Here is a 25,000-nt window from a genome sequence, read left to right on the forward strand (position 1 = left end):
GCCCCTCTCTTGAGGTGGTTCTGATTCTCACATCTTGTCTCTTTTGTGTCCAGCAATCAACTCAACTAAAATTAACTAAGTTCCTCATCATATCCGGTCCACCATCTACCTAGCTTCGGTGCAGCGGACCGGTCATTCAGTTTGACATATGTCACAACACTGACCCTTTAATCCGTCTGCACTTCTGCACCTGGAGTGCTCGCTGAACTATCGTTTCCCATGATTCAACTTTGTCATTCTGGCAGCTAGAAAAAAAAGCAGATATTAAACAGATAGATAGATAGATAGATAAATAGATAGATAGATAGATACATAGATAGATAGATAGATAGATACATACATAATAGATAGATAGATAGATACATAAATAGATAGATAGATAGATAGATACATAAATAGATAGATAGATAGATAAATAGATAGATAGATAGATAAATAGATAGATAGATACCTAGATAGATAGATACATAAATAGATAGATAGATACATAAATAGATAGATAGATAGATACATAAATAGATAGATAGATAGATACATAGATAGATAGATAGATACATAGATAGATAGATAGATAGATAGATAGATAATTATTTTCTAACAAGCGTTGCCCGGCGACCAACTAGCATGCTGCTTAAGTTTGAAATAGTAACGAGTCGGTGTCAGTCTGTAACCGAAACTACGAAACAACTCTAAAAGTTATTACGTAATATTCTCAAGTCGTATTTATAAAGGTCGTGACCGTCTAGTTAAATGTCTCTTAGTGTGTGGATGCGTGAATTGCATATAACACGAATACATACAATAATACATGACACGAAGACATACCTGGCTCTGCTTAGCTGTAGAGCACTCTTCATCGATCATCTTGGGAGTTAATTCTGCCAACCAAACACAAACGCATGCCAAACGAACACAAGACGATGATTGCTGTTTTATATATTTTTTTTCCATTCCACGGGTATTATCTTAGCAGACTAGAGTGGATCGGCGATCTTGGCATTCGGACAAACCGTCACCTTCTTTTTGAGGAGACCTTGATTCTCAGATCTTGTCTCTTTCGTGTCTAGAAATCAACTCAACCAAAATTAATTAAATTTCTCAAAAACGGAACCCCTGATACGTCAGATCCGGTCCACCATCTACCTAGCTTCGGTGCAGCGGACTGGTCATTCAGTTTGACATATGTCACAACACTGACCCTTTAACCCGCCTGCGCTTCTGCACCTGGAGTGCTCGCTGAACTATCGTTTCCCATGATTCAACTTTGTCATCCTATCAGCTAGAGAAAAAAAAAAGAGTGTTCAATGCAGGACAAAGCTGGTACAGTAGAACCCCGGGATACAGCATTAAAATTACTAACAAAATACAGTACAGTATATAATGCACATATGTATATAATAGCATTATAAATAACAACGTAAAGTGGGGCAAATACCGTAACCAGAGACCGGGGAAAATCGTATTGCACATTGTAACCTGAACAAAATGTATCCTATGGCCGTATCTCGGGGTTCTGCTGTATACAGTTTGTTTATTATACAAACCTTATTGGTTACACATGTGCATACATGTTTCAGTAGAATCCCAATTCAAGGATAACACGTCATCAGACCAAAAATATCGATTCTTATTTTGGTCTGATGAAGTGTTATCATTGAATTGGGATTCCACTGAAACATGTACGCATATATGTAACCAATAATGAACGCAATAGACAACTCTGCAAATTAAGGAAATTTCAATATATCTTTCTTTTGAGTACCCTGTCGAACAATAAATTAATGTAAAATATATTTGTACAGCCTTGAATTTTTAAAGTCTATAACAAGATCTAGTTCCTATCTTGGTTGTATTGAGCTTTTTTATTTAGTAGAAATAACTATATAGATATTAATATTTATGTGTATTCCGTTTACAGAACCTATTGGATTCAAAACTTAATCTTTACTGACTGCTTATATATATTAATACGATACCGAGTGTGTTATTTAATTATTTTCTGTGTCACGCTTACATCCAGGTCGTTTCATTGACTTCCATTTCTTGTAATAAATAATTTTACCAAGAATTCTCCATAAGTTTTTGTTTCATTATAGCTGATGGCACTGCAGTAATCTATTTTTTTAACAAATAATTTTATCAAGAATTCTTCATAAGTTTTGGCGGTTTCGATTATAGCTGAAGAAACATCCATATATATATATATATATAAGTTTTGGTTTCGATTCAAGCTGATGCACCCTAGTGATATGGATATAGTATTTTATTTTTGAAATCAAAACTTTATAACATATAAAAATCGATAGAACATTAATTCAATTATGATATATCTGAAATCTGCAAGAATTAAAATATCATATTTAAGCGTACTTTATGACAAGGCTATGCCGGCGTCCCTGCTAGCTTAGATAAATACTTTTGTAGTTTTAACAAAAGAGCTACAATAATATCAGAGCCTCTCTATTTACGCTGAACATCTACAGAATGCCAACATCAATATATTACATATGAATGAGTCCCCTGTGGAATTTCCACAGGTCCCGCTAGTATGTATTATATTTTTTAGAACCATGAACGCGTAAAAAGTTGTCAACATTGTGTTTTAGACAAATGTGTCTTCGACTGCTGTGCGATAGTTTCATCTTGTTTTTAGTTTTTTTTTTTTTAAAGTGAAATGGAGAATCTTATTTTTAGCCTTCAAAGAAGCAGCACTAATCTAATGCGTTGAATCAATAACTTAGGTGTTATATTTCCTTTCTTTTCCTCAAAAATGTTAATATTTGGGAGGCTATCATAAACCACGCAAAGAAATGCACAAAATAAACAAAAAACACTATTTGTTTCCTACTCTCTCTCTCTCTCTCTCTCTATATATATAGACTCTCTCTCTCTCTCTCTCTCTCTCTCTCTCTCTCTCTCTCTATATATATATATATATATATATATATATATATATATATATATTGACTCTCTCTCTCTCTCTATATATATATATATATCTATATATATATATATATATATATCTCTCTATATATATATATATATCTATATCTATCTATATATCTCTATATATCTATATATATACCTATATATCTCTATATCTATATATATACCTATATATCTCTATATCTATATATATCTATATATATACCTATATATCTCTATATCTATATATATCTATATATATATATATATATATATCTTTCTATATATATATATATATATATATCTTTCTATATATATATATATATATATATATCTATATATATCTTTCTATATATATATATATATCTCTCTTTCTATATATATATATATATATATCTCTCTTTCTATATATATATATATATATATATATATATATATATATCTATATATATCTTTCTATATATATATATATCTCTTTCTATATATATATATCTCTTTCTATATATATATATATATCTATATATATCTATATATATATATATATCTTTCTATATATATCTATATATATATATATCTTTCTATATATATATATATATCTATATATATATATATCTTTCTATATATATATATATATATATATATATATATATATCTATATATATAGACTCTCTCTCTCTCTCTCTCTATATATATATATATATATATATATATATAGACTCTCTCTATATATATATATTATATATATATTATATATATACATATATATATATATATTGACTCTCTCTCTCTCTCTCTCTCTCTCTATATATATATATATATATATTCATATATATTGACTCTCTATATATATTTGCTTCCTACTCTATATATATTGACTAGCTGGCAGCCTAGCGTTGTCCGGTCATACAAACATGATATTTTATTTAATTTATGCGTATGTATCATTATAGAATAAACCCTATAAAGCTGAATGTCTTTTTTCACGTGTTTTTTTTTTTTTTTTTTTTTTGCCGTTTTCCATGGCAGGTGCTCGTCTGAACTCCAATCTCTGCCCCCCCCTCGCCAATCCTTCACGAAAAACACCCGTCTAGCTGAATCCACTTTCAAAAATTTTCCCCACTCTTTATCTGTGCCTAAATCAAAACGTAGATTCCATGAACAAAGCTTCTTTCTTAGAACTGCACGCCTGTGGAACTCTGTTCCGTCTGCCTGCTTCCCACCTGACTACAACCTGGATGTCTTCAAGTCCAACGTAAACAAATTATTAATGAACCGCCCCCTTAAGTAAACACTTCATTAAATCTCCATACTAACGTACTGTACTTGCAATAACCCTTATCCCTGAGTGGCTTCCGGGCCTTGATAAGTCGTGACCACCGTGTTAAAAAAAAAAAAACCCTTTCTATTGAATATTATATATTATGAGGAATAATTTGCTCGGTAGACTAGTACGAAAAAAAAAATAATGATAATGTTGTTCATCAAATTCCGTCTGTGTTTGTTTACAATATCACGTCAGCTGATATTTGGGCGTAATGATTAATGCCCCGGAAATGTCACTTCTGATTAATGTTTAGTTTTTAAATATGCAAACAAAGAAACAGTGTGCAGCGATTTTAAATAGTACTTCTTTTATCGTAAATTAGACTTATTAAGAAAAAATTTAAATAAAATGGTGAGGTACACACAGGTTTGAATAGGGGATCATTCTATCTGTAGTTGAATGTTCTACAGCTAAGCTATATCTTCAGATTATAATAATTTTTTTTTTAAGAAAAAATGATTTGCTGAAATTTTATTATCTCCCTTTACTAGTATAACAAAAAATATTCCTCTGTAAAAAATATTCTTATCTATAAGAGAGAAAAACTATTTTTAAGATCGGTCTTTTTCAATTTTCGATTCTCATTGGATGAATTTCTGTACAAAACATATCTAAGAACACTGCCAGATATATAAATTAGCTTTGTGTGAAATTTGCAAAAGGTAGGCTCAGCCGTTTCGGAACATATGAGGAAGGAACACACACACATACACACACAAAGTGACTTTTATATAAGAATAGAGATCCTTTTATATACATATATATATAATATAATGCTGAATGTGTGTGTGTGTGTGTGTGTGTGTGTGTGTGTGTGTCTGGTCACGAATAGGTTCCTATATGGTTGACTATTTTATAAAACTGATTACATATAATGATAGAAGATGTATCGAGACACAGGAATGGGTATGTTTGATCTGGCAGAACGGTGGTTCATTAAAATTGTGGGGTCTGCGTTCGCGCCTGGTCCACAAAGTATGGAAATAAAAAACTTAAAAAAAAAAAAAAAACGTTTACAAGTGTTTTTGATATAGATGTACATAAGAATACTTTGTTAAGTATGTTTAACTTAAATAGGGATGGTATAATAAAATTGTGGGGTCTGCGTTCGCGCCTGGCCTCCATAGAATTACCAGAAGTGACGTCACCAGAGGAAGTGACGTCAAGAGATGGTCCATTAATCCGATGGAGGGGCGTCTCCAACAAATTTTGAATTAAACTTTCTTCTTTTATTTTATCTGTTTTTTATTTCCCATCCACTACTTTAATTCCACCCCCCTCCCGGTCACTTTCTTTTAATTGAACCCATAATACTATTTTAATATCACCCGCTGTGCACAATAACCAGCAAGCAAGACCTTCAAAATGTAAAACAATAAATTAATGTTTATACGAAGGTCGTTCCAAAAATTTTACTTCCTATTTCTTTTTAACTAAAAAAGTTGAATACGACGGGGGAAGTAGTACCATTAAAACGAACGACTAAAATTTATTTTTCTACATAGTCACCACCATTCTCAATGCACCTTTGTCAGGAATTTAATGATGCGTCTCTGCTTCTGATTCACGTCCATGACAGAACTTGCTTTTATTTTGTCGCAGAAAAGGAGGAGGAGTTTCACAGCGTCAATATCTGCAACAGAGAGATGGAACTTTCAGGTCACAAATGCATAAGTTCAGTCATTGTAGTAAAACAATTTGGGGTTTGTATTACTGTACACATAGATTCGAAAAAGTTGTTAAAAAGCAAATATATAACAAATAAATGTTATCAAAAGGCAAGATAAGTTACTTTTCTATCAAACTGGATATATTTTTCGTGTTTTTATTCAATGTAACATGTTTATTCAGCTCGAAAAACATACAGTGTTTACCGATGTATTGGAAAATTCAAGATGGCGTCTGATTCTCTCTTTAACACGGTAAGTTTGGGAAAAGGTGTTATAAATAAAAAACTAGACAAAATACTGTTAAAAACTCGCTCAATATATGTTATCGTGACATAGGTTGACATATATTCGGCGTCTTTTTAACAGTATTTTGTCTAGTGTTTTATTTATAACACCTTTTCCCAAACTTACTGTGTTAAAGAGAGAGTCAGGCGCCATCTTGAATTTTCCAATATATCGGTAAACACTATGTTTTTCGAGCTGAATAAACATGTTACATTGAATAAAAACACAAAAAATATATCCAGTTTGGTAGAAAAGTAACTTATCTTGCCTTTGATAACATTTATTTGTTATATATTTGTTTTTTGACAACTTTTTCGAATCTATGTGTACAGTAATACAAACCCACAATTTGCAATCTCCTATGATCCGTTCGAGTCGAATAAAAAAATAGGAGGCTTTCCTTTTGGGACGACCCTCCTATATAGAATGTCTCACGGCCAAACACAAACATATATCCAAGAGACATTAGAAAAAAATAAATTCTCAGAGAAGTACCCTCAATCTTAAACAAATCCTTGCTATTCAACATGTATCCCTCATCCAAGTGATAAAGGCACTAGAAGTTTGTAAGTTTTATGAAGTTAAGCTGCTTCTCATAACCGGGTGCAGACAGGTGCTCTTCAATTTTCTTTTTTACATCGAGAAGAACGAATACATACAACTAGTTTTTGAAATAACGGGACGAATTTTAACTCTTTAGCAGCCCGTTTTTCCGGATGAAAACCGACTGAAAAGTTTTCCGCGTGTCTGAATACCCTATATACCAAATTTCAAGTCTGTAGATCAAAAATCCGTGGAGTATATAGGTTGAGAAGTGTCCTCACACACAAATTCTCACTTTTATAGGTATATAGATAATGTGTGTGTGAAGACACTTCTCAACCTATATACTCAACGGATTTTTGATGTACAGACTTGAAATTTGGTATATAGGATATTCAGACACGCTAGATTTTTTTTTATCTATTTGCTAACTGGTCTACAAATGTGCATGCATGAATGGTTCACAGACAGATTCATTATGTTAAGAATAAATAGTTTGAAAACAATTGTTGAAGGGTGGCACAAGCTGGTCTTATGGTTATCGTACTTGATTCATTGTCATTAGGTTTTGGTTTCGATCTCAGCTTGAGTATTTTTTTGTATTTACTTACAAGAAGTGAACTGTTTAAAAAAAAAAACCATAATACTCGCATGCACGTGTTTTAGTTTCTGTATGAATTAAAATATAACATTTATGCATATTTTATGACCGGGCAACGCCGGGCAGACTGCTAGTGTTCTATAAAATAGTATCCCCCACTTTCCTTCGTCTGTTTTCATTTGATCGTAGATGCTCAAGATAAAGAGATGCTGTTAATACTAAATAACTAAAGTGAAATAAAATCAAAACAGCTCAAAAGCATTTTGCTTTCAGTATTCGCAGAATTTTTTTCCTTTTTCGGCAGCAAACGTTTTTTTCTTTCTTTATCTGCAAATATGTGTGGAAATGTGTGGGTTTTTTTTTCTTTTAATACTGAAAAAAAAAACATGAACGTTTTGGTGAGAGCAATAATCTTGTTTTTGCGTTAAATTGACGAAAAACTTGTAAATATTTATGTCTACAAAATGGGAGGCGTTTTAAAGTAACTTTCTTATAATAACCTTCAAAATATTTGCTTCCAGAAACAAATCACGGTAATGATGGCGAACAGCCATGTTCGAAATAAAAACAGAGTAAATAAGATTTAAGACAAATTATAAATTACCATTTTCAAATATTCTCAAGGCCATACATATTATCACCTACAGTGGCGCCAAAAAGTAAGTCCGCACTTGTCATTTTTTTCAAAAACTGCAAATTTAAGTTAAACTGTTTAAACAACCTAAAAAAATTAACTTCAAATCGAGAAGGCAAAAAGAAACTCCGCACAATGGAAAATTGTTATTTAAATGTAACTTTAGAACATTAATGCAGCACAAATACAACAGGAACACAATGAACTAGTCAATATTTAGTAGCATAGCCTTTCTGCAATTTGACAGCCTGCAAATTGTAGACCATTCTCTTGAATTAGTCTGCGGTAATATTCCAGATTTGAAATTTTATCATTGCGCAGCTCTTGCTTGATGAAATGCCATACTTTTTTGATAGGATTGAGATCTGGAGATTGTGCTGGCCAATCCAAACACAGAATATCATGCTCTTCAAGGAACCTTTTGACATTGCCAGCTGTATGAATAGGAGCATTATCCTGTGCAAAGATGAGATTATCATCTAAATTCCTGACAAAGTACGGTAGAAAATGCTCAGTCAATATATTAATGTACTTGGTCGAATTAATTCGACCTTGCAAGCGAACTATAGGCCCTGGACCATTGGCACTAATAACGCCCCACATGTAAACTGAACCTCCACCACCGTGCAGCGTTGAAACTGTGCACCTAGGATTAAATTCTTCATTCTTCCTTCGACGGACGTACTGCCTACCATCACTATCTAGCTTATTGAACTTGTTTTCATCGCTAAAAATCACTTTCAACCAATATGAAGAGTCATGATCTTCATTGCATCTGATGAAGCCCAGACAGAGCTTTCTGTTCTTTACAGAAATCATTGGCTTGCCTCTTGCAACACAGCCTGGCAAATTAAATTCCTTCAAACTGTTCTTAAACGTAGAAAGAGACTATTTTAAAAAAATTACACTGTTGTTTGGTTTGGAGAGCCGTTTCAAATCTATTTCTGAGGCTGCAGATCTTGATAGCCTTGGCTTCCCCGTAAAACGTAACTCTAGAACGACCAGATTTAAGGGCAGTGGAGATCCACAGATGTTAGAAAGCCTTCTACTCTTATAGTTTCTTCCCCAACTGTACTGACATGCAGAAGTTCAAGTGTAATGTAAACAGACATCTTGCTCCTCAACTCCCTGCAATTTATGTCCCAGATTGTAGCCCCCTGCATCAAAATGGCACTGTGCCTTGTTTGGGGCGAAAATGCAATACCCCATCCCCCCCCCCAAAAAAAAATATTCATGCACACCTTCTTACAAATCAAAATATCATATTTACCCATATTTTATGACCGAGCAACGCCAGGCGCTCCCGACCCCGCTAGTGCATTATGAATGCCTCCACCCCCCCCAAAGAGAAAGAAACTAAACAAAAAATGTTTTACGTTTATCAGTAGGAGCAGACAGTGGAGAAAAAAAAAATAATTCCCTCTCCACGAACACCTTCTTACAATAAGGTGCTCATATAAATGTCCCCATCGATCACCTCAGCCATGATTGGAATTAATGACCGAGACAATATTTAAATCTATGTATTATGTTGTGTATTGATTATAAGAGAGGGAGAAAGAAGTCTGAAGAAAAACAGTCATGTATGAAGAAATAGAATGCATAAAACTTGGCCCAGCTGATCGACTATGTCAAATTTCTACAACCACTTTGCTAAATTTGCCAAGAAAATATCATTTCGTATAAGGGCTGTTTATGATTAGTGGCTGCAGAGTGAAATCGATTCAACTGAGGAATTTTAAGTCTAGCCTTGTAGCAGTCTCCAGTTTTAGAAAAGTTGCTCAACCAAGACTTTTGGATTTTATCTACCCTACTCTTTCATTTAAAACTAGGATATTAGGAAGAAAAGTACGATTTAAATTCCCAATCAATCGGTTTTTCTTATAGGATAATCATATTTAGTTAACTACTAGCATAGGTGCCCGGCGTTGCCCAGGTGTTTGGAAGTGTGTGTTGAGCAAAAAAAAAAAAAAAAAAAGTGGTAGCAGGCAAGCAGGCTTGAACCCATGATGCGAAGGCGGAAAAGAAAGTGAAAGAAAATCCGACGTCTTACCGCTACTGCATGACATGACTGGAAGTTCGGAACGTTAAAATTAGGCAAAGTCAATCCAATCGATATGATAACTTGCAAAAATTGCTCGCAAAAAATTGAGCCCCATCCTTGTAGTAAACTGCCCAGTTGAGGGTGAAGGATTCCATGTTTTTTTGCCAATTTTTCGGTATTTGTTTTCCGAGACGTCGAGCTTCAAAATGATACCAATCTTGTGAAAATCCGTCGCCTCTGTCGAAAGTTTTAGGCAGACATACAAACATACATATATACATTTAAACATACAGGTGAGATTTATATTATAGACTAGCGGGGATACCCAGCATTGCCCGGGTGTTTAGAGGTGTGCATGTTGGGGGTGGGGGGATCCAAACAAAAGAATAAGCGAGGTAATAACCCTGTTTAAATATTATATATATATATATATATATATATATATATATATATATATATATATGAATAAAAAAGAATGCGAAAAGTATAAAAGCTTATAACTTTTCTTTATTCGTTTTTAATTGGTGACGTGCAGGAATACAAAATAATAATATTATGAAAAAAAATTAAAAAAACTTTTTCATAAGTACATAATTTTCGACCGATCCTTCAGTCTTCATCGGTGTAGTGAAAGTATGAGGATGCACGGGGAAAGGGGGAATGGAAAAGGAAGGAAGGTAGAGGAGGAGAAGGAGGTATAGCCAATGAGAAGGTGTCACGTCAGTCTTAAATATATAAACATATAAGTACGCACATACACACATGCACACAGTACATATATACATACAAACGAAAAATTAAACAGTAAATAAAAATGAGAAACGCGTCTTTAACGGTCTAATCCTTTGAATTCTAACGATATTATTTATTCTAAGAGAGAATAAGAATTCAAAGGATATGAGACGTTATGAGGAGAAACGCTATGATGCTCATTTGTAATTTAACGGCTATTTTTCGTTCGAAAAAGAACGAAAACGTCGTTTCTAAATTCAACCGTTTTAAGACAAAAACGAAACGCTACTTTTTATTAATATGTATATATACATACGTATACAAACAAATACTCACATGTACAAATATATACATATATATGCACATATGCATACATAAATGCATGCATATATACATATACTAACAGACATACATAAATGCTTGCGCATACATTTACACGTAGAGACAGCTGTACATATATACATATAAGTCTACATAAGCGAATGTAGAGAGAGAGAGAGAGAGAGGAAGAGGAGAAGAGAGTGACGGGAAAAGAAGTATAGGTGTGCGAGAAATACATACACTTATATACACATATATATATATATATACGGTAATATGAAGAAAATTAACTCTTAAAGAAAATGTGTTTTGAAAACATACACACATATATGCGCACACACACACACATATATCCAAATGTACACACACATACATATATACATATATATATATGTACATACATACACATACATATACATGCATATACATATACTGACGTGTATATACACTATCAGGTACGCGTACACATACACTCGCACAAATACATACAAATATGCGTACATAATACGCACACACATACACATGCCATGTGTATGAGATGATAAAGAAAGAAAACATTAGGGAAAATGTAAAGATTTAGGAAAGAGTTCCCTCATCTCACCGTGCATTTTAGTCCTAAGAAAATGTTTATGAAAAATCTTTGTAGTTATAAAAATTGTAGTCACTGAGTAGTCCTAGGTTTTTGTTAAGGCCTGTAGTGTGCGTGTTGAGTTTTAGAATTATTTTTTTTTTTCATATTTTCTTCTCTGGTGTTGTGTAATAAAATTGGATGCTATGAGGATATATCTGATATTGTCTATTGTGTGGTTAGGTAAATTATAGTGGATAGCTACTGGATGCTGTGTAGATTTATCTCTGATGGTGTGTTTGTGGTTATTAAGACGTAGGCGGAACTCCAGGCCTGTTTCCCCCATGTAGTTGCCTTTTGTGCATTTATATATATAAAAAGAAAACAATGTTAAAACTTGTTTTAAAAAAATTGTTGCCCGGGTGTTTGTGTTGGGGGAGGAGGACTTAAAAAAAATGTTTTGGTAAATAGTTAGGATCGAACCTGAAGCCTTGAGGTGAAGGTGGAAAATAAAGTGTGCAAAAAACCTGACTCGTTACCCGCAAGAAAGAGTAATAAAACTAAATTTATTTAAGTATTAAAAACAGAATTGACACGTGCCCACAATAAAAGTTAACTCCACTACTTCTATTTGACCTCATTAATGAGGTCAAATAGAAGTAGTGGAGTTAACTTTTACTGCGGGGGGGCAGCTTTTGGGTTTGTTTACCTAACTTTGGCTGGTTGTTTCCCCAAGATGTTTTGGGGGGAGGGGGGACCAGCTCCCCAGAAAAAGTGGATTGTCCAAATTGAATAGCAATTGTTTTACATAAGGAGTTTGACCCCACATTGATCAAAGCTCATTACTTCTGGACGTTCCCCGGCCGGGAACAGTGCCGATTTTATTTGCTTCCCGATTCGGTTTTATACAAAAATGCTGAAGAAACACAAAACGGGCTGAAATAGCAAGAATTTTGTAAAAATCGACGCAAATAAATCTAGACGCAACACACGTTCGCAAATCGTAGATATTATTATTTAGACGGTATATAAAAAGTTCTAAGACATAGGAACCCTGTTGAAAATGCCGGCGAAAAAAGCCTTTGCGAGACATGCATAAAATGATCACACACATTTTGCCTTTTATATAGATAGAATAGATTACATATAATTATATTCATGCAGATATTCTACATGATTTATACTTGAGTAATATTTGCGTAACAAGGTTTTTGATTTACAGACATGAAACTTTATATATAGGATATTCGAACCTATGCAAAACTTAAGATTTGAATTTTAGCCGGGAAAATTCTGTGCAAATATGTGTAAATTAAAAAAAAATTAAATTTGCCAGGTTAAGGTCGAAGACAGCATTACGAGTATGCATGCGTAACGTAATAGCTATTGGTCCATGTTTTAATTTTTAGCCTTTCAGCAAAATTTCATAGCTCAGGCATTAACGTCAAAGGAAAAAAATAAATCGTAAGCTAAATGTTTTGGTTCTGATTCTCGGTGGTGACACACGAGTCATTAATCTAGGATTAGAATCTTACATAAATTGGCTTCCTGTTTTGTCTGGAGCGATTTCCACCTAAAAAAATAAATAAAATGGCCAGGTAGTAATGTTAATTTTTATTTTATTCTTCGTTATTATTACTTGCAGTAAGGATTGAACCTTCAACCTCTAGAAGACTGTTGCTTAAAGATATTGATAAACAATGGAACCTGAAATAGGTTGGAAGGAATATTGACTGAAATGTTGTAAAAAAAAAAAAAAAATGCAGATAAAAACAGTAACTCAGGTCATCCAAAGTAGTGAGACCTGTGGAAATTCCACAGCAGACTCATTCATATGTAATATATTGATGTTGGCATTCTGTGGATGGTCAGCGTAAGTGGAGACGCCCTGATATAAACGTAGCTCTTTTGTTAAAATTGCAAAAGTCTTTCTATAAGCTAGCAGGAACGCCCGGCGTAGCCCAGTCGTAAAATACGCTTAAACATTATATTTTAATTTATGCAGATTTCGTATATATTATTATAGTGTCAATTTGTTTTTTCGATTCTTATATATTATAAAGTTGCGATTTAAAACATAAAAATATATCAACATAACTTTGTTGCATCAGCTTCAATCTGTTACATGATAAGGGCTGTGCCCTTTTCATGTAAGTATAAAAATGGAAAATTTAGTTTACAATGAAAATGAAATAGCAATAGACAAATTCGAACCTCGTAATTTAGTTTAGAAATAGATTACGTGTGAGAATTTAAAAATGTAAAACAAACATTTGTTTAGAATATAGATAAATATTTCAAGGAAAGAATGTTAACTATCAAGTTTGTTATGAAATTTTAAATTGAAAGAATGCAGCTTATAAGATAATGTTTTTAACATATTGGATAAATAGGTTACTGAGAAATAGGAAAAGTTTTGGACACGTATGTCCAGAGCACGTGAAAGAAGGCACATGTTTTAACATGTGTATGACGTCACGGAAGATAGAAAGTTCTAGGAATAGAGAAAAAACTTGAGAGTTAGACAGTCAGTGAAGAAACTCAGAGGGAGGCAGTCGTCTAGGAAGCGAGACGTCACGTTGAAACTAAAATGTGAAGTTGAATTCTTGATGATGGAAACCACAACGGCCGGTCGTGAAGAAATAAATTCATCATGTGTTTTGTAAAGCTCGTCTTGTCTTATGATTCTTACGAAAAGGTAAAGTGAAATTGTATTATATATTTGTGTTATAAAATGTCTTTACATACACGTCTCAACATCATCATGTCTACACAATGTCCGAACTGTCTGAACACTATCTCCTCACTCTAAGAGCTTTCTTCTTCTACACATCTAAGGAATGAACATTTAATATATAAGAATCTCTCCTAACATGAACAATCTATCTAAGTCTCTTACAATAAGATACAACAATCTCTCTCTCTCTCTCTCTCTCTCTCTCTCTCTCTCTCTCTCTCTCTCTCTCTCTGAGTCTTACAACATCCCTCTCTGTAATAAGACAAGAACTCTCTCTAAGACTCTCTCTTTTAATGAAACCCCTATATGTAACAAATCGAAACCGAAACCAAAACTTATCCCCCCACCTCAAATACCTATATGTATATAATTTGTGTTGCTTCAACTATAACCAAAACCAAAAATAATGAAGAATTCTTGGTAAAATTATTTATTAAAAGAAATGGAAAGTCATAACAATTAAACGACAGTCACTCGGAATAAAAAAAGATGTAACACACATGCTGTCGTATTAATATATAAATAAGATTGTAGCTATTTGCTGGTCTGTCACAAAATGATATTTCATCTTGACCAAATAAGATAAAAGCCATCTGCTGGTCTGTAACAAAATTATATTTCCACTCAACCAAATAAGAGAAAAACTGTTTGCTGGTCTGTAACACCATGATGTTTTTACTCGAACAAATAAGATAAAATCCGTTTGCTGGTCTGTCACAAAAGTTATATTTGCATTCGGCGAAATAAGATAAAATTCGTTTGCTGGTCTGTCACAAAAGTTATATTTGCATTCGGCGAAATAAGATAAAATTCGTTTGCTGGTCTGTACCACCATGATATTTCCACTCGAACAAATAATATAAAAGCCGTTTGCTAGTCTGTCACAAAAGTGATATTTCAACTCAACCTACACTCAGAAATGCTCAAGTTTTGACATATCTTAAGGATATTCGTTGTTAATGATAATCTTCGTTTCAACCTAAGGAAATATTTGCTCTTTGCAAATTGTTTTTTCAATTATAGTCAGAAATTTTAAGATTTGGTGAGATTACCGATCTGATTCTTCAAGATTTCTCTAGACGATTGATTACACGACGTTTTGTATCTTTTATTGTTAAGTCAAAGATTCTGTGGAATTTACCGTTTTGCTTGCTGCCCGTGTACAAGACACTGGGTGAACATTCGCCTCGTTGATGAGTGTAATTTGATTACTGTTTAGATTTCGCCAGCAAACAAAGAAAAAGATGCTTGTTTCCAGGCAAATAAGACGATTGGCTTAATGATTAGAAATTGTATTCGAAGGGATCAAAACAAAAATATCATGTTCCAAAAATCATGTAACTTGGTCAAGTAGTTTTATTTTTATAAAGAAAATCATTTTTAAGCGATTAATAGGAATTCGTAGGCATCACATGTTATTCCAAGAACAGCCTATCATGCCTTGACAGAGTACAAAATAGACTTCGTGGTTTAGTGGGGGATGCCCTTTTCTCTACCCTGCAACCCCTCTCCCACAGAAGAGACGTTGCGAGCCTATCCTTGTTTTATCGTTATTTCCATGGCAGGTGCTCGTCTGAACTCCAATCCCTGGTCCCCCCTCGCCAATCTTTCACGAAAAACACCCGTCTAGCTGAATCCACTGTGAAAAAATTTCCCCCACTCTATATCTGTGCCTAAATCAAAACGCGGATTTCATGAGCAAAGCTTCTTTCTTAGAACTGCACGCCTGTGGAATTCTGTTCCGTCTGCCTGCTTCCCTCCGGACTACAACTTGGATGTCTTCAAGTCTAATGTTAACAAATTCCTAATGAACCGCCCCCCCTAATTAAACACTTCATAAAATCTCCTCACTAACGTGATGTACTTACAATAACCCTTATCCCTGAGTGGCTTCCGGGCCTTGATAAGTGGTGATCACTGTGTAAAAAAAAAAAAAAAAAAAAAAGAAGATACAATACTCTAACATTTTTTGTTGTGTTTGTGTGGTAACTTGTTCGTCTTGCTCCCTTGAAGGGGGGGAAGCTTTGGTTACAGCATCCAAATGCATACATCTGTTGTATTATTCATAAAATTGTCCAGATTACTAGTCGTAGTTTGTTTGAATCCGTACAATTATGCGCTGCCTCCACACTTAGATCTGAACAAAAAAAAAAAAAAACTCTTGTTCTGTTAATAACAAGTAACATAAGAGAATAATTAGAACAATGTTTATTCTCCAGTGACAACGCTGACAGCAAGAAACGGGTCATACGGTGGCGGTGATGTGTACGCGTGCGAAATAGCAGAGTTATAATGTGTCTGCTCTCTTGCTGCGGTCGCTTCGTCTTTGCGTTTGTCTGTTTTTTTTTTCTTTTTTTTTATTGGGACGGATGACGTCAGAACATTCCTACAAGTCTTTTTTTGTTTATTTGCTTCTTTAATATGCGTTTTCACATGTGAAATCGACAAACACTATTCAACACTAAATCTCAGCTGTTTTAATTTGATTCGAAAAAAAATTAACGAATAAACTAGATTACTAATTCTGAATTAATAATAATAAAAAAAACGATGACTTCACAGGTTATTTTGAGGGTCTGATTAAATATTTCAAAAGCATTTATCTGTGTATTCCTTATATACATGTTTCTGAATCCTTGAGGATTGATAATCTAAATATTAATTTACTTGTCCGACGTCCAGTGTCACGCACAAAAAAAAAACATTATCATCGCAAACATTGATGAGAAACGAATTATCCTCCTTTATTGTCGTTATTTATCAGTTCAAAATCGTTAAAAACATTTTCCTCTCCAAAAAGTAGGAAAAAAAACATGGCTGTGTGTTTACGGTTTCAAATTGGCTATTTTATTTTATAATTAAAAAAAAAAAGTCATGTTGCGAGAAAACTAAGTTACTCTATTATAAATTCTTTTAAAAATTAAAAAATATATATATATATATATATATATATATATGTGCAGGTGGATTTGTCCTTTTATAATTTATATAAAAAAATTATTTAAAAAAAAACAAACAAAAAAAACAATGTACTGTGTTGAATTTTCTATTGAAAAAATGTAAAATTTTTAAAATCAATTAATTTTAATTTAAGGTAAAAAGAATTTACTAAAATAATTGTTTTAAATTCGAAAAAAACTATTTAGAAAAAAAACAATGTACTGTGTTGAATTTTCTATTGAAAAAAATGTAAAAAATTTTAAATTAATTAATTTTAACTTAAGGTAAAAAGAATTTACTACAATAATTGTTTTAAATTTGAAAAAATTATTTAGAAAAAAAAACAATGTACTGTGTTGAATTTTCTATTTAAAAAATGTAAAATTTTAAAAATTAATTTTAACTTTAGGTAAAAAAAAATTTACTAAAATAATTGTTTTAAATTCGAAAAAAATTATTTAGAAAAAAAAACAATGTACTGTGTTGAATTTTCTATTGAAAAAAATGTAAAAATTTTTAAATTAATTAATTTTAACTTAAGGTAAAAAAAATGTACTAAAATAATTGTTTTAAATTTGAAAAAATTATTTAGAAAAAAAAACAATGTACTGTGTTGAATTTTCTATTTAAAAAATGTAAAATTTTAAAAATTAATTTTAACTTTAGGTAAAAAAAAATTTACTAAAATAATTGTTTTAAATTCGAAAAAAATTATTTAGAAAAAAAAACAATGTACTGTGTTGAATTTTCTATTGAAAAAAATGTAAAAAATTTTAAATTAATTAATTTTAACTTAAGGTAATAAAAAATTTACTAAAATAATTGTTTTAAATTTGAAAAAATTATTTAGAAAAAAAAACAATGTACTGTGTTGAATTTTCTATTTAAAAAATGTAAAATTTTAAAAATTAATTTTAACTTAAGGTAAAAAAAAATTTACTAAAATAATTGTTTTAAATTCGAAAAAAACTATTTAGAAAAAAAACAATGTACTGTGTTGAATTTTCTATTGAGAAAAATGTAAAAAATTTTAAATTAATTAATTTTAACTTAAAAAAAATTTACTAAAATAATTGTTTTAAATTCGTTGTTATTTGTTTTATTTTATGTTTTATTTTATTTTATTTAGAATGTGTTTTAAAAAAATTTCAGCTACCGTTGAATATTATTGTTCTTATATTGAATGTTATATTGACACTGTTACGGCCGACGTAACCTCCAACCTTCTGCAGGAGTATTTTGACGAATCTATATAACTCGGGAATCTTTACAGAATTTCATATGAGACTCTTTATTTAATCCACGCAGATAGCATATTCTCGTTTTGTCGAAGGTAAAGTCTTAACTAGGTACAATGCCCGGTATAATAGATTTATCTGTTTTCACCTAATCTATAATATCTATAAACTAAGGGTTTGAATTAAAATTTTAATAAATTTTAATCTTAAGTCAATACCAATTAAAATAAAAAAGAGTGGGGGGCGGGAACCCCCCCCAGAAAATGGAGTTATAAAAAGAAAATAAATTTATTTATAAACAAAAATAAAAGTAACAAAACTATTTTACATTAAAATAAATTATCCAAGGGAGATAATAAAAAAGATTTTATCTAAGGGAGATAATAAAAAGATTTTAGTTATTGCTATTAGTCAGAAATACTAAAATAACTTTCAGATATATTTTACTTTGGCCAATATCAAAATTCAAGAAAATTTATATTTACCCTGGTCAGCCTACTGAACATCAAGCCAAACAAACCACAACGAACATATTAGTAAATATAGACTAGGCAAATCTTGAAATTTTAAAGTAAATATTTGAACAAATCTTAGATTTTTCCAATGTTTAATATATTTTATATATAATTTATTTTACTATAGATGGCATGCATTTTATTTTTCTTTGTTTAACACATAACGGAGAATATACTCCCCAGTTTATCAGACTGCTCTTCAGAGACAATTATTTAACAATAAAAAAGAAAAACGAAAGTGAGAAAGCTGAACATAACAGATTTATCCAACGTTAATCGCTTGGGTGCTCCAAACATAGTTGGTCCCTTAGTGTGTTTACACACTCCAATACAAAAATATTTATAGCATTATTATTTTTTGTAAAATATAGTTATGTTTTTTTTTTTTTTTTTTTTTTTTTACATAGGCATCACCACTTATCAAGGCCAAACGGCCACTCGAGGATAAGGGTTAAAGAGTCTACAGTAGTAATCGTTAGTAATGGAGATTCGGTAAATTTGTTAACAAGTGGGACGGCTCGTCAGGAACTTCTTTACGTTAGACTTGAAGACAACCATATTGTAGTCAGCTGGAAAGCAGGAAAACGGAAGACAATTCCACAGGCGTGCAGTTCTAAGAAAGAAGCTTTGTTCATGGAATCTATGTTTAGGTTTAGGTACAGATAACGAGTGGGGGGGGGTGAATTGTTGGTAGTGTTTTCAGCTAGACGAGTGTTTATTGTGAAAGTTTGGCGAGGTGGGGGGGACCATAGATTGAAGCTCAATTGAACATTTCCACGAAAATAACGATACAGCGGAGAGACAAACTCGAGTTATGTTTTCACCTAATCTATATATCTATAAACTAAGGGTTTGAATTAAAATTTAAGTAAATTTCAACGCAAATTTTATTATTAGAATTTTTCTTTGACACGTGTTTCATTGCCAAGAATAGTAATCTGAAACCTTTAACCCTACATTAGTCACCTGGGTGTTCCAAACATGGTTAGTCCCATGCGGTGTTTATACACCCCAATACAAAAATATTTATAGTGTAATTATTTTGTGAAATAATGTTATCCTACTGGTTCAGGATATATATACAATCCCTGTTGAACAGTTTAAATCACTTGTATCTTGTTGATATTAATATAAAATAATAAAATAAAATAAATTATAAGACTAAGCAGAAGTTAAGGTATTACATTAGCTATAAGACTGAAAGAGTAATAAATTGTAAATAAAATAATGAATAAAATAATAAATAAAATAATAAATAAAATAATAAATAAAATAATACAATAAAATAATAAATAAAATAATAAATAAAATAATCATAAAACTAAAGAAAAATTAAGATATTACATAAGCTAAGCTCATAGTTACAAGATTGAAATAGTAATAAATTGTAAATAAAATAATAAATAAAATAATTATAAAACTAAAGAAAAATTAAGATGTTACATTAGCTAAGCTCATAGTTACAAGATTCAAATAACCTGACAATAATACATACTTAGTAGATTTATGTTGTGATGCCTACGAATTCCTATTAATCGCTTATAAATGATTTTCTTTATAAAAATAAAACTACTTGACCAAGTTACATGATTTTTGGAACATGATATTTTTGTTTTGTCATGGGTATCTATATCATACAGACTTTTACTTTTGGTTTTCTAAACGAAGACTGTTTCTTTTATTTCCTACTCATCTAAGTTTAACTTGATTGAGCATAAGTTTGATTCTGGACAAATTTTCTACATTGACACAATTCATCAAAACTAATTTGTTTCTTAATTTCTCTGTCTATTAAATATAATTATACCATTTTCTCCTTAACCCTGCATTAGTCACCTGAGTGCTCCAAATATGATGCTTATACACCCCAATACTAAAATGCTTATAGTGTAATTATTTTGTAAAATAATGTTATCCTACTGGTTCAGGATATATATACAATCCCTGTTGGACAGTTTAAATCACTTGTATCTTGTTGATATTAATATAAAATAATACAATAAAATAAATTATAAGACTTAGCAGAAGTTAAGATGTTACATTAGCTATAAGACTGAAAGTGTAATAAATTGTAAATAAAATAATAAATAAAATAATTATAAAACTAAAGAAAAATTAAGATATTACATAAGCTAAGCTCATAGTTACAAGATTGAAATAGTAATAAATTGTAAATAAAATAATAATCCCATTAAAATTTATGATAAAGAAAATATAAAAACATATTAATTCCATCTATAATATAAGTATGTATGTATGTATGTATGTATGTCTGCCGAAAACTTTTGACAGAGGCAACACGAGACTGGTATCGTTTTGAACCCTTCGGACGACAAATATCGAAAAATTGGTTAAAAACATTATTTCCTTCACTCTCAACTGGGAACTTTTCTACGTTTTTTTTTATGTTCTTTTCTTCCTCTGCGGTACAGAGTCGAGTCTGCCTACTACCACATTTTTTTTTTTTTTGCTCAACACACACCTCCAAACACCTGGGTAACGCTGGGCACCAAGGCTAGTCTTAAACATTACAGAGTAGCTTGTATGTACATGTGTGCGTGTATTTGTATGTCTGCCAAAATCTTTTGATAGACGCATCGAACTGTGATAAAATTAGTATCGTTAGAAAGATCGCTTACTCAGACGAAATATATGTAAAAATTGGCCCCAAAAATCAATTCTGTCCTAGTCAACTGGGCCGTTTTTTGCAAGAGGGGGGGGGGTCACCGTTTGCATCAACATTTCTGCAATTCGTACATCTAGCACTCTTAACGTACGTTTAAAAACGTTATTTCAACCTTTTTTTTTTAATTACATTTTCATCCCAAACAAGGCACATTGCCACTTTGATGTAGGGGGCTACTATCAGGGACATAAGCTACAGGGGTACTATGTTGGGAGTTGGGCAGCAAGATGTCATTTCACGTTACACTTGAACTTCTGCATGTCAGTACAGTTGGGGAAGTAGGCACTCGGAAGAAAATTCCAAAGTCCAACAATTCTGGGGAAGAAACTACTGGAGTAGAAGGATTTTGCTGCTTATCGGGTTTGTCGGGGGTATTTACGTCGAGGGCGTACAAGTGCTTGCAGTTCGTCGGAGCATTCACCGCTAAAGTACTTGTAGAACAGGCAGAGGGATGCTACATTTCGTCGATAGGACAGAGGTTGAAGGTTAGATGACAGTTCAGGACCTATTAGGTTGGTGACCTGTCATGACGTCATAAGTCGTCATGGCCGTGACAGCTAGCGCGTTAGGTATTTACATCTCCTTTTCCTCTTTCAAGTCATACAGTTGCTGCAAAAACTTAGAAATGATAATTACAGCACACAATAAAAAAAATACTAAATGAAAGCAGCAGACTTGGCAGTATCTTCAGTATATCCAATTCATACATGTTAAGCCGAGAAGTTTGAATGTTGTACTCTCAGCCAGGGGTACTATTAGCAATGGCAATCGGTGGTTTAAAAGGTTTCTCATAATTGTAAAAGGAAAGGGGATTTTTTTTTTATATTTATGGTTATTATGATCCGCCATGAAAAGATTTCGATTTCCATAAATGTTTTCTGATTAGAACAATCATAGAACGTGTTTAAACTATACAAGCATTTATTTATAAAAGTAACACTTTTTGTTTTTTAGTTTCACAACTTATTTAGAAGTTCAAGTATAGTTTTCAATTAGTATTCGTTCCACCAAATCTTCAATTTCAATCTTGCTCGAAAAACCCACGGCGATATCATTTTTTTTTTTGAACTTGCCGATATTTATGCAATGCATTTGGCATTCAGTTTAAAAGGTTACCGAGATCAACAGGTTCATGCTGAATCATGAGTAAACAATTAAAATCTGTCTTCTTAAATGTCTTGAGCCAGAGTTCAACTTCATTTGTGGAAGTTGATAGCGTTTTTTTTCTCTTGGGTAATCACTACTTCGTTCAAGTGACTGATCAATCTACACAAATTTTACTGTGTGAATAGACGTCGTTACTGCAAAATATTAATGATCTGAGAAAATGAAATATAAATTGCTTAACCAGACTTGAGAAGAACTTTTACTTAAAACAAAAAAAAGACTAATTTGTGAAGTTGTCTTCAAAATCGCATGAGTCACAAATGTTAACTACGTTTTTGAGTGTGTATTGGATTACGGATTACTATTCTCATCTTGGTTGTTACAGGGTTGAAAGATATAGTCATCACTCTAAAGAAACCAACACCATCATATCTGAAAGTGACACAATGTTCAACAGCCAAGATTAGAGATGCGTCGCTGTACAACTCATGCTCTCATGATCTAAGTTATCACAACAGGACTATTTCCTGCACCCTAAAAATACAAATTCAACGCTTCAGGGCACAGCTCAACACATCGAACGACCCACAGTTATGGTCTTTAGTGTGGTTTCAACTGAGGGCTATATCATGCTACCCCACATCTTTGAAATCAGCTTGAAAGTCAACACCAAAGTGTACCTGGATGCGCTAAAAGTATGGTGGATACTCTGGTGCAATCAGGTGGTCGTTGCCAGACTCTGGTGTGGCAGCAGGACTCGGCGCCAGCCCACGCTCAAAGAGATCCAGGCTTCAGAAGAACTTTGTACCCTTCTCTTACCCCCCAACCTGAACCTGCTGGACTACTTCGTATGGTCATACATCGAGAACATCACCAACATGACCTCCTACAACACCAAACTCAAACTGATCGCTACCATCTGCTGAGTATTTGTCGAGCTCCTGCTGGCGCTGGTGGAAAAGGCATGCTCCTAGACCCAAACCTGTATCAAGGTGATGATAGAGGCTGAAGACGGTTATATTGCGCTAAAAGTATGGTGATACTCTGGGCAATCAGGTGGTCACTGCCAGACTCTGGTGTGGCAGCAGGACTCGGCGCCAGCCCACAAGTCCAAAGAGATCCAGGCTTCAGAAGAAGTACTGCGACATTGTACTTCTCTTACTGGCCATCTCTTCCCCCAACCTGAACTTGCTAGAATACTTTGTATAGTCATACGTCAAGAACATCACCAACATGACCTCCCACAATACCAAACACAAACTGATCGGTTATATTGAATAGATGTCAGCTGTACTTGAAAGTTGTAATGTTGTTTTCTGTAGGGCCGACAACTTTATCGTTCGACCTTTTATATGTTTGAATGTATATTGATTACATTATGTGGCTTGATATTCTCATCTTGATTGCTGTTTGCACAATGTTTCTACTAACATAACCATCCGACCTTCTTCAGATGCATCGCTTCTAAACTCTACAATGCATTTGAGTGGAACGATTTATTTAATCCATACAACGGATAACACATAGAGTAACAGTCATTTGTGACAGTCTTTCAGAGGTTGAAGGTTCAATTTTTACTATGGAGGACAGTTTTTAGAATTAAAAAAAAACAGTGTTTGTATTATTTTGGTGTTCAGACAATTATTCTCATCTTGAGTGTTGTTGGCACAACGTTTCGGTCGTTGAAACCTACGACCTTCTTCGAGTGTGACATCCATGTTTTTTTTTTACTAAGAAAATGAGGTTAGCTCTGTATTGTAAGAAATAAGACCATGGTTTTGAGAATGTGTGCGTAAATTAAAAAAAAAAAAGATCACTACGATATTTTTAAAGTCTTTTTTATGATTCAATTTTAACTGAATTCTTGTGCTATTTGTTGATATTAGAGGAAAAATGTTTTACGAAACTGTGGATAGACAGCTCACCCATGTTTTCGATTTAAAAAAAAACCACAATGTGCATTTTTTTCGCTGACTAAAAACTTTTCTGTATTTTTTAGTATCTCAATTACTAATTTGAAAATAGAAAAAAATGTCGGTGGTTTGGCTTTTTTTTTTTAAAGTTTGAATCATTGCTTATATTTTTATCACTTCTAAAAAAAAAAATTCTTATTTCATCTAAGGAAATCTT

The 25,000-nt window shown here is 32.5% G+C and overlaps 1 protein-coding gene across 1 annotated transcript in view; it reads left to right on the top strand.

The window, feature by feature from the left end:
- The window catches only part of LOC145284012 (uncharacterized), a gene marked incomplete at its 3' end in the record, with an annotated part of 1,050,937 nt that overhangs the window by 1,024,963 nt on the left and 974 nt on the right, over positions 1-25,000 (top strand).

The sequence above is a fragment of the Euprymna scolopes genome, chromosome 8 (genome assembly GCF_053919585.1).
Source record: "Euprymna scolopes isolate OS-2025 chromosome 8, ASM5391958v1, whole genome shotgun sequence".
Taxonomy (NCBI): Eukaryota; Metazoa; Mollusca; class Cephalopoda; order Sepiida; family Sepiolidae; genus Euprymna; species Euprymna scolopes.